The sequence below is a fragment of the Panthera tigris genome, chromosome D2 (assembly GCF_018350195.1).
Source record: "Panthera tigris isolate Pti1 chromosome D2, P.tigris_Pti1_mat1.1, whole genome shotgun sequence".
Classification (NCBI taxonomy): Eukaryota; Metazoa; Chordata; class Mammalia; order Carnivora; family Felidae; genus Panthera; species Panthera tigris.
This window is the reverse complement of record NC_056670.1, coordinates 2,705,451-2,722,091: the sequence shown is the minus strand read 5'-3', so window position 1 is coordinate 2,722,091 and position 16,641 is coordinate 2,705,451. Positions and strand designations below refer to the sequence as shown.

General features: G+C 39.9%; 1 long non-coding RNA gene across 1 annotated transcript; it reads left to right on the top strand.

The window, feature by feature from the left end:
- The first annotated feature begins 349 nt into the window (after positions 1 to 349).
- On the top strand, positions 350 to 15,170 carry LOC122231934. Its single transcript, XR_006209231.1, has 3 exons — positions 350 to 856; positions 14,138 to 14,292; positions 15,075 to 15,170. It is a non-coding gene; the product is annotated as an uncharacterized LOC122231934 (long non-coding RNA).
- The last annotated feature ends 1,471 nt before the right edge of the window (positions 15,171 to 16,641 follow it).

Here is a 16,641-nt window from a genome sequence, read left to right as displayed (position 1 = left end):
GCCCTGTAGGAACCAGAAACCTGTTGGTCACAGCACACCTACCTTTCCCTGGAAATGCCCAAACACCACCACCGCCCTGAGCAAGTGAGACCTGACTGATATTCAAGTGGCCTCATGGTTTGTCACGATCCTTACTGATCTCTCTGCATTGACCATCCACCCCAGCTTGTTCTTTGCTTTTATCCCTAACAAATCCAAACGGTTTCCATTCCAGAATTCTGATTTCTAGCCGTAGGCCTCCTGACACCAATTTCATCAAAGGCCCACTCGGTGATCCTACGGGCTTTGTTTGGCCCTTTGTGAGGTTTTTTGCCCTTTGTGATGTGTCTCAGCTCCTCGGCATCTCCAGCATGTGAATAACCAACATCCCAAGAATCCCAATGATTAGACAAGCTGTGGGAAATTCTGGACCTCATCCTAATGGCTTTGAATGACATCTTCTCCTTAAGTGTTCCTTCCTTCTTTCCTTCCTTCCTTCTCTCCAATGCTGAATGTTTCTTCCTCATCCTAATGGCTTTGAATGGCATTTTCTCTTAAAGTGTTCATTCGTTCGTTCGTTCCTTCCTTCCTTCCTTCCTTCCCTTCCTTTTCCCCAATGCTGAATGTTTCTTCCTCAACCTAATGGCTTTGAATGGCATTTTCTCTTAAAGTGTTCATTCGTTCCTTCCTTCCTTCCTTCCTTCCTTCCTTCCTTCCTTCCTTCCTTCCTTCCTTCCTTCCCTTCCTTTTCCCCAATGCTGAATGTTCCTTCCTCATGCTTGAATCTGAAGTAAAGTGCTGAACCAAAGTGCTGCAGATCTGAAGTGTGAATTCTCTGCACAGTGCCTGTCACCCACTAGCTGCCTCGGCACCGTGGGTGAGTGAACAATGAGCTCCCCTCTGCACCCCTATGATTTACATTAGCATCTGTCAAATAAGCATTCAGATATTTGCTAGATAAAAAGGAAAAAAAAACGGGAGTCGTAAAATATTGTTTAGAATCATAGATTCTAAACTCTGCAAACTCTGAATTCATAGAGAATAAGAAATCATAAGACATCTTAAAGGACCTGAGAGTACCCCGTTTAATTACAGCTGAATCCGAGTTACAACCTCAAACTTCTAAATCTTAAATTTAGCAATTCTCTTTAAAATGCTGATTATTTGATTTCATTTAAATGTTTAAATTTGTTTGATTTAAATGTTAAATATATTGCAAAGTTGTTTTTTTTTTTCAAATAATTCTTCTACTTTTTAGGGTGCATTTGTTTTTCCTTATTTGTATTGCGATCACGGAACCATTTTAAAATCCATTTTCTGTCCCTGCCTTTAGTGTCCTAGTTTTTCAGATGTGGGTTTGGCTCTGGTGATGGGGATACTCAGCAAACTAAGCTCGAGTATATTTTTACAGCTTATTTTTTGATGTTCTATGGGATTATAGCCCCCATGACTGGGAGCACTTCTCACACACCAGCTCCTGGTATCTGCCAGGTGGGTATGGTTATTCTTCTATAAGCTCAGGAATAACAATTTTATTATACTTAGGTTAGCTATCAGATGCTTTTTGATAACACAATTATGTATATGCTTATAAACGTGCGTTTAAATATATAACTTGCAGTGGATGGCAAGCTCTTTTGTGGTGAGAGGCATGACAGTTCCATGTAGTATGATTTCAGAATAGAACTGCTTACTTGAAAACAATAGCTACCAGAAAACTTCACAGATGCTGAATAAGAAAAGAAAATAATAGGACCATAATGGGCTAATTCCTCCTTCTGGGTTTTCTTTAGGCTTAAAAGAGATATATACAGGTAGCTTTATGTATTATGTGATATTAATACGGTAGTTAAATCAGCATGGCCACACGTTAGGAGGGCATCATTATTCCTAAGGGTACAGCCCTCTTTTTATTACTTTCCTCCAGCTATGTCTCTACTGAATTCATATCACCACATTTTCTCTTTATGGCTCTCCCTCGGCTTTTCATTCTTCTTACGTGTGAACAACTATGAAGCTGCTTCTGTTTGTAAAGACACCCTAATAACTCTCATTTATATATCTTACTTTCCTCCAAATTAATATTCATAAATCCGGACTCTAACTAGCGATAGTTCATTTCCATTACAATGAGCATAATCCTTTCATATTTGTCCTTCCTAGCCACACTTTTTATACCTCCTTTTCTCCTTCCCATTCTGTGTACGTGTCCCTAGAAACAGACTTTAAATGCCTTCTCAAAGACTTCCGTGTTCCTTCTGAAAACTCTTTTCAACCTCTTTTTGTGAGATTTGTCTTTTTCTCCCTAAAACTTTTGAGTTAACTCTTATCCTATTTTGCACATGAACTTGACTGAGAAAGGATCCACTGGGTCCTGCGACCCTACCTCTCCCAGGTCTCAGTCAGGTAGTTCTATATTTCAGTCAAATATAAAAAGGTCACGGTGCCCCTATGTGCTTGTGATACCGAATCTCCATCTTACGAAGAAAGGTTAACTTCTTCAAATCCCAGAAAGATGAAGTATGCTTGACCCTTGAGTCACATGGGGGCTTAGGGGCACCAACTGTCCCCACCATCCACTCTCCTCAGCCAAAATTCTGTCTGTAACTTCTGACCACCCCCCCACCCAAAAAAAAAATTTAACTAATAGCTTACCCATGACTGGAAGCCTTACCAATGACATAAACAGTTAACACATATTTTGTAGGTTATATGCATTATATACTGCATTTTTACAATAAAGTTAGAGGAAAAAATGTCATTTAAAAAATCATAAGGGAGAGAAAATGCATTTATAGTATTGTACCATGTTTATAAAAAAAAAAATCCACATGTAGGTAGACCCATGCAGCTCAAAGCCACATTCAACTTTAACTTGTTCATGTACATGACCTACAAATGCCTAGGGCTGAATACAGTAATATAAAGCTGCAATATTATTCATATTTCTCTCCTTTTTTGTAAATATCTGCTTCTTATGTTTCAACTAAGGTGATTTTCTGGACTTTTTCTAAATTGGTCAGACTCTTCAGTATGTGCTCCCATAAGCTGACGCATTTTAATTTCTTTTTTTTTTTTTTAACATTTATTTACTTTTGAGAGACAGAGACAGTGTGAGCGGGCGAGAGGCAGGGAGAGAGAGGGAAACACAGCATCTGAAGCAGGCTCCAGGCTCCGAGCTGTCAGCACACAGACCAATGCGGGGCTTGAACTCATGAACCGCAAGGTCATGACCTGAGCCAAAGTCAGATGCTTAAAGGACTGAGCCACCCAGGTGGCCCCTCCAATACATTTTATATAAAATAATGACATCTCAAACACAACACACAACTCCTGACATAATCTGATCAGAGCAGGGCAAAAATAATTTGTTTCTTCTCTTCACTAGTTTTGGACAACACACATTTATTTACATGTTTTTTTTTTCTTTTCTTGCTCCAGGGAAGATTTGAAACAGATTTTATCAACTTTGTCTAATAGATTATTTTCTCAATATATTGATACTTTGTGTAGATTATTCACAGACTTAGGTCATTATTTGTTTAGATTAACCTCAAGGTAATTGAGGACTTTTGTCACATGATGATCGTTAGGGTTATTCTCTCTCAACATTTCCACACAGAACTGACTTTACTAAACCCAAATATAAAATCTTCTATTTAATACCTTTTCACTTGAGTGTTAAATTACAACACTTTAATCAAATTTGCTCCACGCGTCTGATTCGTTTATTTTATTTATATTCAGAGGTCTGGGTGTCCTTTTTCCTTAATCTGGAGAAAACTAACTGGAATAACAGTTTTTTGTTGTTGTTTTTTAATGTCATTTTTCCTGAAAGGATTTGAAATTCACCCTCCCTTTTAAGTTTCCGCGGCTGGTCTCCTGGAGTAGAAGTCACAGGAACCGAAGCAAAGGGACAGCAAGTGTGCTTTGCAGTTGCCCCTGTAGGGGCGACCCTCATGGGACCCCGCTGTGATGGCATAATTATGTGACTGTCACCTAGCTTAGGGAGTGGGTTTGCCCACAAACTGAGAACGTAACAACTTTCCGGGAGTCTCCAGAGAGAAAACACGTATAATACTCTGTGCTACTGGTATGTCTTTATATAATACAGTCACTTTTGTGTGAAAGTGAGATTTAAACAATGAGTACAGGCAATTGTAGACAAATTCAATGTAAATGAAAACACTAGGATCAGCATCCGTAATTGTTTCTAGAAAATATTTGACTCAATGCGTTATGGTTTGTCTTGAGTAGAGGGAATAGAACGATTTCAAATAACTGGAAAGTTTATAGCCCATATTTGGTAAAAGGCTGAAAAAAAACCATGTTAGTTGTAACAACAGAAATTTCACATTTGGTCAAATAGCTTGTCAATCAAAAGTAGTGGAGAATTTAGGGAAGAACCTGTTTGATTTCACATGAGGAGATGTGAGCAATTTTTACACCCGTTTTAATCATAGTGAGCCTTTTCTGAAAAGTGTAGAAATAAACTTTTATCTATAGCAATTATAATAGAGATACCTAAGTAGTTGATTTATCTTTTCATATTCTACTTTCCCATATTCTTTTTTTTTAATGTTTATTTATTTTTGAGTGCGAGAGAGAGACAGAGACGGAGCATGAGCATGAGAAGGGGAGGGCAGAGAGAGAGAGGGAGACACAGAATTCGAAGTGGGCTCCAGGCTCTGAGTTGTCAGCACAGAGCCTGACGCAGGGCTTGAACCCAGGAACCATGAGATCATGACCTGAGCCGAAGTCGGATGCTCAACCGACTGAGCCACCCAGGCGTCCCTCCAATTTCCCATATTCTTATCACTAATGTTCAACAAGATGCGCTTAGACCACATATTTCATGAAACTTTTTATCTTATTCCCATCTCTTTTAGGTGATTTAAGTTACAATGATACTTCTTCCATTGATATTATAACATTGTTTTCCTATACGTGATCAACAGCTGGCATTGAAAAAGAGTCTCTATTTTTTTAAGATTTATTTTTATAAACATATTGTGTTTTGTTGAACGCTGACCTACAAGAACTATGAGTGAACCATCCCTTTTCCCTAATGAGAAAGGAAGAGCCAGAATTAAGAACTGTTGTTTTTATCTAGAGGGGACCCAAGCTGTGGGGGCACAGATACTTCAAGAGGAGAAGAGGGAGATTTAAAGCTGCATTTGTCGAGCTTCATTCTTTTGGACGGGCTGTGTCAGAATCAGGGTTAGCACTGACTGAAACTCCAGTCAGAAAAAGAGTTGTCGACTTGTGCAGGAGGCTGCGTGGAGGACAGAACCAAGCTCTGAGTGATAGTTCCTCAATTGTAATAATTTTTAATGATGTCAAAACGGTAGCGGTAATGTTTGAATACTTGGCTAATTGGACTTAATCAGTTAAACAAGCTATCATGTTTAAAGCTCTCCTTAATGAAATCTCTTTAAAAATCCATCACCCCACGCGGATCAGTGCAAACCCAGAGAAGGACTTTCAGAGGAGTGGGCAACTCCCATGAAGGCTAACACAGGAAAGTTTTATAGATTCAGCAAGATGGACACCACTGAGAAGCAGAGAGAAATGGCTTGTCTGTGATAGTTTCATATACGTGGAATGTTTTGCATACAGGAGATAAACACATCAGAAAGAGAAACCTAACAGCCACAAATTAGTGGCCTTGCAGACAGAAGATACAGGTGACTGCAGGGTGTGATGTGGAAATTAGGAGAAAGAGACCAAGGACAAGAAAGACACAAAGCTGAAATTATGTCGTGTTGTACAAGATGGTTTCCATGTGCAATTTCTTTCATTTTTTTGTTTTTCATTTTTCTTCCTCCCTCCCTCTCTCTCCCTCCCTTTCTTTCCTTCCTTCCTTTCTTTCTTCTTTCTTTCTTTCTTTCCTTCCTTCCTCTTTCTTTCTTCTTTCTTTCTTTCTTTCTTTCTTTCTTTCTTTCTTTCTTTCTTTCCTTCCTTCCTTCCTTCCCTTCCTTCCTCTTTCTTTCTTTCTTTCTTTCTTTCTTTCTTTCTTTCTTTCTTTCTTTCTAGAAAGAGAAAGAGCATGAGTAGGGGAGAGGAGCAGAGGGAGACACACAGAAGCAGCCCTCATGCTCTCAGCATGGGTCCCGACAAGGGGTTCAATCATCTCATGAACCGTGAGATCATGATCTGAGACAAAATCAAGACTCAGATGCCCAACCCATTGAGCCACCCACCTGCCCCACATGGGGTAAAGGAAGGAAACTACAACAGGCAGAAACAGCAGAAGCTGAAAGGAAGGACATGACTCAAAATATGGAGATCTTAGGGCAAAATCAAGGGAATCTCCACATCAAGGACAGATGCATTAAGTATCTATTGCTGTGTAACAAGTTGTCTCAAATTTAGTGGCTTAACAATGACAGACTTATTATCTCAGTTCCTGTGGGTCAGGAATCCTAGATTGGCTAAATCTGCATCGAGCTTTCTGGGAAGGCTGCAGGTGACCATATGGACTGTGGCTGCAGTCTCCTGTGAAGGCTGTACCGGTGGCCATGGACACGAGTGTAACCTCAGCCTCAGTCTCTCGCCATCCGTGCTTCTCCACCGTGCTGCTTTTACAGCCTGTCCACCGACCTCCCCCAGAATGAGCAGTGCTGACAAAGAGCCAGTGAGAGAGTTCCAGGGAGGCTGCCACTGTCCTTATGCACCCTAATCTCACAAGGGACACTCCATCACTTTCAATTGTAGCCTGTTCATTAGAATCATCAATTCGTTATGTCCAGCCTACATCCAAGAGAGGGAATTAAACACGGTGTAAGTACAGGAGGCAGTGGTCACACCTGGCTATCACAGAGGCTGCCTTTCCCTGTAGACACTAGTAAACACCTCTGAATTGTGCTGTAAACAATTTTACAGTAACAGGAATTGGGGCATCTTAATGGCTCAGTCAGGTAAGCCTCTGACTCTTGGTTTTGGCTCAGGTCATGATCTCACAGTTCATGGGTTCAAGCCCCGTGTCAGAGTCAGAACAGCACAGAGCCTGCTTGGGATTCTCTCTCCCTCTCTCTCTGCCCCTTCTACTCCCCCCATGAATAAATAAGCTTAAAAATTTTTAAACTAACAGTGGAACCAAAGCTCGCAGAGAAAAATGAACCTAGAAATGTGGGCGGCACATGAGAAAACAATGCTGAATTAGAAAAATGAACAGAATGCTAATCCAATAATATAATCCAATAATATAATGATTTAGCTACATGAGATCAAGAAGAAAGAAAATTTAGAGCTGTTCCGAGGTGACTAATGGAGGGCAATCTCACCGTATACTTCAGTGAGGCCAGGGAAAAAGAATTTTGGCAAAACAGTAACACTTCTGCTCAATGGCTCAGTCTTACAACCAGAATTAGGAAGATATAGCACATAAAAATACCAGAAGGGTACAGGCTGGATGTGATCACGGTGTTTATGATGGCTCTGAGAAATAAGAAACTTCTCTCAAAAATTAAACATAGGATTTGGCATCAACTGGATAGGAGTTTGAGAATCACACAACACTTTCAAGAATACTAACTATGCACTAAACCCCGATAGTGTTCCAGGCATAATTCTGAATATTTTAGTTCTCTCATTTAATTAGAACATTAATTCAAAGGAGTGTTATTATAGAAGGCATTGTGCTCAACTTCCTAACACCATCATTACCCCAGTAGATTAATTTAAGCCAATTATTGTAACTCCCACTCCTTTGCTGACTGGGTTATGATCCATGTTTGGAGAATGATTTCTGAGAAGTTTGCCACAGTCATCTGGAACAGGCATTTTCTTTCCTAAGAGAAAGTCAGTGGGAAAAACAAGATGTCTCTTCTTCTACTCGAGTTTGTCAAGTTTGCATAAAACATTTTTAAAAACTCTGTCTTGTCGTGAGTCAGAAAATGAACTGAACACCAAAGATGAGAAGTATTTTCTAATTATTTTTTGCTTTCCTTAATGTTACATTAGTTTCAGATGTTCAGTGTAGTGACTCGATGGGTCTATGTCCCATGCGATGCTCTAGTCATCATATGATGCTGTATTTTATACTTATCAATTCTATAGTAATACTTTCAGAATCAACTCATTCCGAGATGAAAACATCTTGCCAATTCTCAATTTTGCAAAAAAAAAAAAAAATCCAGAATTTATATTTAAAACTCATTTTCCTTTCCTTCTTTTTTTTCACTAATTCTGAAAGGAAGAATGTTGAACAGAATCCCAGATATGTGAACTTTTCTTTTCTCTTTTCTTGTAAGAAATAAATATATATATATATATATATATATAGATATATACACACACACACACACACACACACACACACACACACCCCACAGCCCTTTCACCTCTACACAGAGAAAGATATGCAAAAATGGAAAGCCAGTAGACCGGAGCTATGAAATGAACGACTTGGCATCCGTGGCAGATATCTACTCACTGCCAAACGTTTACCCAAAGAAAAACATTCTCTGTCAAATTTTATTAGAGTTTGCACCAAACAAGAAAAAGGTCTCTTAGGAATATTTCTTGTTTGACAAGAAATGAACACAGTGTCCTTTTGTTTTCTGTTTGTGGAAAGACAAAAACAAACACTTATCCAGTAATTGTGATATCTTCGGAGTTCAGACACTCTACCTATCAAAACTAAACCGTGGGATAGGCTACAGGATCAAGTAACAACTGCAGCTACCCACCGCCAGTTCCTAGGTGTTCCGAGAGGCAAGATGCGGAGCTGAGGAGGTGCGGGGGTGTCAGTCCTGACAGCAGTGGGGGAATGAAAATGAACAGCACGCTCACTGCAGCATGTGAGAGCTTGCCTGGTACAATGCGGTGCACTGGGACTCGGTCTCTGGAGAATTTGAGCTGTCATCTCTCCGAACACGGTCACTCGTGGCCCTCCTGTTTGCTATTCTGTGGGTGACTGTTTAACTTTGGATTACTTTCAACCACGCGGCAAACAGTTACTGGAGGTCTACTGTGCGCAAACTATTATAATAGGCGGATCCTAATTCCAGGCATTTCTGCATTTCCCCCTCCTCTTGTTTGATGTTATCCAAGAGACGCATTCATTTTGGGCAGTGCACAGATCTAAACAGAGGATGGCAGGGGGAGTCAGAAGTTAATGTCAAATCCTTTATGTCCAAGGATATGTGAACTCCAAACAGCACATACTCTCTAATGAATGGGATAAATATAATGATTATCGATAATACTATGTCTGATATTTTAATATTCTACAATTATTTCTCTCTTCTTGCTCATTCATGGAGAAACGTGCTAGAGTAGGGAACAGTTAGGGTACACAAAAAAAAAGGAAAAACAAACAAACAAAGCTAGTTTTTCCATAGTTTGCACCCTAATAGCTGTGCTACTGGCCAGACCAATACCCTTGTCTTCTAGCTCAAGAGTATGATAGATACTGCAAGCTCTGGATCCCCGAAGATCACGATCCCTAACTTTAGGGTACAGGTTGTTCTTACGTCTTTCGATGTGCCTGCCTACCTAACATCACAGTCTTCGGTTGTCGAGGACTCTACATGGATACCTATTCCTCTAAAGCACCCATACTATTTTTTTCTTGGACAAGCAATCTTTGAAGAAATGACTTAATTCCACCTTCCTTGAATCCCTTTCCCTTCCCTCTTGCCCTGCTCCTAAAAATGAGCTGTAACTTTCCAATTTCCTTCCATCTTAGAGTGTTAAGACCCTGGGTCTTCATCAGATCACATTCCACATTCTAGACAAACTTGGAACAATTTTGATTTCCTTCTCACTTTGCCTCATCATATTTCTAGTCTCCATCCAATATTGTAAATAACCATTTTCTTCCTTTACACGGTAAATCACGACACCCCTTTCTCCAAACCTCCTACTCGGCAAAATTGTTCCCCATATTTTTATCACCATCAGGGGATCTCAGAGACAGTGAAGTTTCATAGAAGAAGTTGAGTGTGGACTTTGGAAAGAGCTAGGGAGCAATCAATGTTATTGTTTTTAATGTTTATTTATCACTGAGACAGAGAGACAAAGCACAAGCAGAGGAAGGGAAAAGAAAGGGGGACACGGGCTCCAAAGGAGGCTCCAGGCTCCAAGCTGTCAGCACAGAGCCCCATGCAGGGCTCAAACCCATGAACTATAAGATCATGACCTGAGTCAAAGCTGGACACTTAACTGACTGAGTCACCCAGGTGTCCCAATGTTGTTATTTTCATACTATTAATCAGAACTGTTAGCGGAGGTCTGCCATACAGAAATGCCTTGTCTCAGTAGATCTGTAAGATATAAAATAACTGAGACATAGTCTACTGTATAGTGAGTATGCTCCACTCCCCACTCTCTTCCTCCTCAAAATGTGACAGAAATCACAGGAGGCATGGTGTGAAAAAAGAAAAAAAAGACAAGTATTTCAGCGGAAATCTGACATTGGAGCTAAGGCTGAGTAGCAGAAATAAAAGCCCATACACTGTCACATGGCTTCAAAGTTTGCAGAGGCACTGACAAAGGCTAGTTGGCTTGAGCAGTGCCCCTCCCACACTACCGCACCTCTGCCCCCGGGGGGGGGGGGGCGGCAAAAAAAATCATGTCTATCATATCTACTGGGAAAGCCTGAATGTGACGTCAGTTGAAGACGCATTCTCTGCAAATGTAACAGAATTAAGATGTGGTCACACTGGATTAAGGTGGACCCTAATCCAGTGACTAGTTTTCTTACCATAAGAGGGAAAACTTGAGACAGACAGAAACACAGGAAAACTGCCAGATGACAGTGAAAGCAGTGTGGCTGCACACAAGAAAGGCCAAGACAATGAACCGCAGCTTCAACAAGGGTCCCGCCACCAAGGCGTCAGAGGAAACACAGCCTTGCCGACACTGTGATTTCAAACTTCTGACCTCCATGTGCAGGAGAGAACAGATTTCTGTGGCCCCGGACCCCCTCGTGAGTAGTAACAGCCGTAGGAAACGGATTCGAGTGTGGGGAGTCATTCTGTACTGAGGAGTACTGGTCTACCTACAGAATAGGTGTGCGGATTCTGAATCAAAGAGAAGGGCTCGTATCTCTGCTCTTCCGCTAAGTCGTGTGGCTGTGGGCAAGGTATTCATGCTCTTCCAACCTCAATTTCCTGTCGTGGAAAGTGGAAATAAAAACCATATCTTCTTCACTGGACCGTAGCACGAGAAAATAACAATGCCTGTAAAGCACATGTCACTTTGTGCGACGTACTGCAAGACTGTAACTGTTAGCTACGTATCTCCCCAAACATGATGGCCTCCTGAGTGTGACCCTAAAGGTGAGAGGCACACCCAGCGAAGTGCCACTTAAGATTTCAACATGACCAACACACGTTTGTTCTCTTACACGGAACAGCCATTGCCTCTCATAAGAATGTGCTCTCCACGCTGACACGTTCTCCTACGAAGTCACCCCAACTGCCAGCATTTCAGGAGCACTGAGATGCATATAATTCTCTCCAGCAACACTCCATCCTCTTGAACACGGGGAGTTACACAATACCCATGGTATTCTATACCCGTCGTACACACGCAGGCTGAGGTGAGCGAGTCACATTGCACAGCCCTTTTGAACCTCTGCAGTAACACCACCACTGAACTAATGAGGCACGTATTTTCCTGATCTGTGTATTTGCCCAGTGAACACACTGCCTTGCTGATAGTTGAATCCCAATAATCTGTGCAACAGGAAAAAAGATCTCCATAAGATTTGAATCTACAGGCTGGCCTTACTCGGGGATGCTCTGCTGTAAGAAGCAGGGAGAGCCACCCGGTGTGCCTGTCAGAGCTTGAGCTGACGACATTGGTGAGTCTTGCCCTGAGTGTTTCTGTAATGACGTGGAAAGCCTGGCTCCCACCCTCCAGAGATCAGGATACAGGAGTCAGATTCGGGACCCAGGAATTTCACAGTGTACCATGTGCCCAGAAGGTACTGCTACGGACGGTCTGAGAGTCACATTTTGAGAAACACTGGTCGTCATGGAACGGCCATCTATTAAAGCCCAGTGGTTTTGTTTTAGGGTTATTTTTGGAACATATCTGAAGGACTTAACGTGTAAAATCTCCCAGTTTGGTTTCTAGTGCTTAGATCAAACTTCTACATAAAAACATCTCATACACCATTCTTTCTTCCTAACCCCCATGCAGCTAAACTAGATGTACCAAAATAAACAAGGGAGGGGGGGGGGGTCTTCAAACTGTTATGTACATGGCTACTTTCTGAAAACTATTACTTATTTTTCTTTATGTTTTAAAAGTTTTATTCATTTTTTGAGAGACACAGTACGAGCGGGGAGGGACAGAGAGAGAGGGAGACACAGAATCTGAAGCAGGCTCCAGGCTCTGAGCTGTCAGCACAGAGCCTGACGCTCAAACCCACGAGCTGTGAGATCATGACCTGAGCCAACGTCGGACACTTAACTGACTGAGCCCCCCAGGCGCCCCTGAAAATATTCACTTATTTTGAAAATAAGCCTTTGAGCTCTGGGTTCTAGAATTATGTGTGGAGGATTAAAATAGCCACACCTCAGACCAGTTAGATCAGAATCTCTAGGTCAGTTTCAAGACATAGAGATCTCTAAATCAAGTCTCACGCACAGCCAGGGTTCATTCCACTGCTTGGAATGAACAGACTCTTCAGGGGTGGACGGCTGAGGTCTCTGGCCTGACAATGATAAGAAAACATCCCTGATTCTGAGCCCTCTGGTTCTCTGGAGCTTGGATATCTTCAAGATTCTTTAAAGAATATTCATATAAACCCGAGATTACAGACAAGGAGATCAGCAATTCTTACGCATTTCAAATTTCAGAAACAAAGAATTAGAAAACAAAGCAGCCTACCACAGAAGTCTAAGAGGAAGGACATACTATCACCCACATATAATTAGCCCGGCATCCCAAGAACTGGTGCCTATCGAGAAACAAGAGAAAATCCAACAGAACTCTAGTCCGCCTGAGACCATGTTTTTAACAGAATGAAGTGAGCAAATGGGAAGCTTCTGTTTTAAAAAGGCATACTCTGTATGCTTAGGTTTACATAACTGAATATTTTTGGCTTAGAATACGTTGTCTGTATTAAACAATTCCGTATTACCTTACACTACTGAGACCCAGGTTTATAAATTATTTTGGTTCCTAATTTTCACTCTCTTTTCATTCTTTTTAAGATTAAAAGTTTAGTCTATCATGACTGAAAACCTGCCCCTGGCTCCGTCTGCCCAAATACCCATACGTCTTTGCATATCTGTTCATAACAGCATCTGAATAAAAATAAGCTAGCAATAAACTCTTCTGAGTGTAACGATTTCAGGATAAGATGAGCAAGGAAAGAATTGATTCTGCTACAATGGACTGGACTAAGCAAGTTCCTTGGGCCCAGCTGTGTGTCAGAAAGAGCGTTGAGACATCCAGCCCACTCAGTCTAGTGACATCAGATCAAAGCAAGTGGTCATGTTTAAGAAGGCTTGGGATAAACCGTCTTTAACCCTTTCAAGTAGTTAGAGGCTGTTACCCTCACATAATTTTCCTTTTCACCCGGAACGAGCGGATATTTATTTATGAGCAGATTATTTATTATAAATAAGCAGAAGGGAGAGACATTATAAATGTTACGTACAATGAGAAAGCGATTTCCTGATGTTTTCGTTAATTTCTTCTACTTACAAGAAAAAGAGAAGTGCTTTGTCTTAGAAAATACTGGGCCTGGGGGCACCTGGGTGTCTCAGTTGGTTAAGCGACTGACTTGGGTTCAGGTTCATCTCACGGTTCATGAGTTCAAGTCCCGCATCAGTCTCTCTGTTGTCAGCACAGAGCCCACTTCAGATCCTCTGTCCCCTTCTCTCTCAGCCCCCAGATTCTCTCTCTGTCTCTCAAAAATGAATACACATTAAATAAAAAAAAAGAAAAAGAAAGAAAGAAATTTCTCAGCCTGGATGACTGCATAGAAACTTTCTGAAAGCAGAGTTCACAAGTAAAATTTTCAAAGAAAATCTATATCTATTTACATACTTTAAACCAATCTATATCTACTCGATCTATTGATCAAACACATTAGTGAATAAATCATTTGGGGATATTTATAAATCTCCATCTGGACTATTTTGGCATAACTCACATATATATTTTAATATAACTCATTCATTTGTTCTAGATGATTCCATCTGATTAAGTGGTAGTGAAGCTTTGACTCATCATCTGATGGAGCACTACAAGGGGCTTCTGAAGAAGTTGAACAGCCACCGTTTTAGTCATGATGAAGACGGTACAAACTCTGATTCCCTCAGCGACAAATATCCATGCATCTTGGTAGGTATAGTTAGATTATAAGCTGGACAATTTCTTGGAGTCACTAAGTGTCTTGCAACTACAGGAATTCAGAAAACAATCACATGAGCAAGTCTTCAATCTCTGATAAGCCAAATATGTCAGGGAAAGAATAGTCTAGAAAACATGATATTTCACATCTCATTTCTAAGAACTCTATGGAAGAGAAATGCTTCAGTGTCCATTGCTAGCCAAGCGGAGCTCACAGCATTGAGGTACCCAACTAAGGTCTCAGAGGACCAACCTGCCACATTGGAAATGTTCTAAGACTATTCTACAAATTCTAAAAGCTAAAGAAAAAAGTGAACTGATTTTCTAGAGGTGAGGAATTCCCTAAGTTACACGAATTTGCTGGCAGCTTTGTAGCCAACAAATGGTAAATTTGACCTTTTAGGTTATAAATGCTACCAACTCTGAAACGAATTGAAACTCACTTTTTAGGCATACTTTTTAATATATAAATCTACAGAGGTATATATTGTTGTCAGGTATTTTAGTCTAAAATCATTGTATATCTCTATAATTACCCCCTAACAAGGTCAGGAGTAGTAATAAACTTTAATGGGGATGTCAGTTGGTGACATCTACCTAAACAAAAATTACTATGTGAAGTTTGGTGAAATGTTAAAAGGACTAAATATAATTATGTTAAACAGCTTCTACAAAATGCATAGTCTTCCCCTGTTTCCCAGAAAATTACCTTGAGGCAATAGTTTTGTGATTGAAATGTAAAGAAACCCATCTTATTTTATTTCCTATATAAGCTGGCTCTGCTGATCCAAGTAGAAGAATTTGCTAATCAAGTGGGCATTCTACACCTCAGCCAAGTGCTCATCTGCACAGTTCAGACAATAAATAGATTTGGAAAATTTATGCTAATAAATAAATTATAACCTCGCTGGGCTCAGTTCTTTTTAAATAAAATGCTTAGGGAAAAAACAAAACAAAACACTATGGGAAGAAGATGTTGCCTAAAATTTTGTTTAAGATTTAGAATGCAAATCGCAGTATCTTAGAAAATTAAATCATTATCCAATGGAAATGATAATCATCCTAAATTCCCAATGTAGTGTTATACTTAATCTATTCACAACCTTAGCCCCTTATCACTTGATATTTTACAGTTTGAAAATTTTTTCATGTGGTTTATATTTTATTCTAATAAAGACACAGCTGTAAGCAATCTAATTGTTTATTGAAAGAAACTTGGAAATTTCCATTGTATAATCTCAATTTGATTTTAGTCAGATTTGCAAAGTGCTGATTGACTATAAAGCTGATTTATAGTCTACATTTTCTCAAATTCAGCATCTAATGAAAATAACTACGTATAGATTAGGGATATAATTATCAAACTTCTATAAAATCAAGTAAAAATATAAGCTCTATGGTAACGCGTTGGTCCATGGGTATGATGTTTTTTGTTTTTCGTTTTTTTTTGTTTTTTTTTTTTTTTTTACCAATTTACTTGTGACCAAAGCATCTCTGCCTGATCAATTATATCCTAGGTCAATGGATGATCGCTGTTTTCAAGAACACAATTTCCTGCACTATTAAACGTTAAGCATCTCAAGGAAACAAATAATTTACTACTTTTTAATAAAGATGCAAGTATATATTCATATAGAAACCAGTCTGCATAAAATATATGCATTTTTAACTCAAATACGATTTTCGGGGAGATTGACTGGAGAGGACATCTGTATTTTGACCCAGACAAAATCAATAATATCTCTTCCATCACCAGGTCCTTCTTCAAAGGTCACCATTGTTAACAGTTTCTTGAGAATTATACTAACAGTTTTAAGCATTATATAAGACCCGAGACATATTGAACAGCAATTATTTGTCCTGTAAAAAATAAAACAATATAATAAGATGTTGAGCGTTTACCTCAAAGAGCTTTTAATCCTGCGATCATAGGGGCAAAACGATTTACAAAGTGTTTACCATCTACACATACTTCCTTATCACTTGGACACAGTATTGTTGTCTATTGCTGTTTATAAGTACAAAGATACTCCTTAGGGAGAGTCAGAACCTCCGTGACTTGACCAACCTCAGACTACCCTCCACTGTTAGTTATCCTCAAAGAGCTCATCCCATTGCTTCCATTTTGAGGGGTTTAAAGAAACACTCAAGCCTTTAAAACCAGTTAAAACTCTCAAAATTAACCAAACTCTCTGTCGCTTAGATGTTTCTTTCCTAGTATGGGTATGATAATAACACCTATATGATAGAGATGTGAGTTGAGGTTAAAATAATGTATTTATAATGCTTGAGCCTCATACATATTAAATGTTCAGTACATGTTTCTCATGTTATACTCTG